Genomic DNA, 346 nt, shown 5'->3' on the forward strand with positions numbered 1-346 from the left:
CCAATATCTTTGGCGCAGTTCCGCTAAAGTATGCGATAGTCCACAATGCCCATTCAGCACGTGGGCGTTCCAAACTATCAAGCTGGTGACGTTCTGCTTCGGAGGTAGTATGATAGGATGTTTAGCAACATGCGGCCACAAAAGGATATCCAACCTACCTCCTACACATGGCAAGCCACCCATCAATATCGGGCATAAGCGTATTAGTTTGTGGTTGCGTACACTTCGTTCGTCAACCTTACCGGCGCGTTCTAATTTCAGCATGATTGCTGGATATACCGTCTTCTGAACCATGCGAATATTATCACGCTCAGCTTGCCTCACTTCCGTGAGTTTCAATCATTCA

Source organism: Opisthorchis viverrini (assembly GCF_000715545.1).
Source record: "Opisthorchis viverrini unplaced genomic scaffold opera_v5_31, whole genome shotgun sequence".
Classification (NCBI taxonomy): domain Eukaryota; kingdom Metazoa; phylum Platyhelminthes; class Trematoda; order Opisthorchiida; family Opisthorchiidae; genus Opisthorchis; species Opisthorchis viverrini.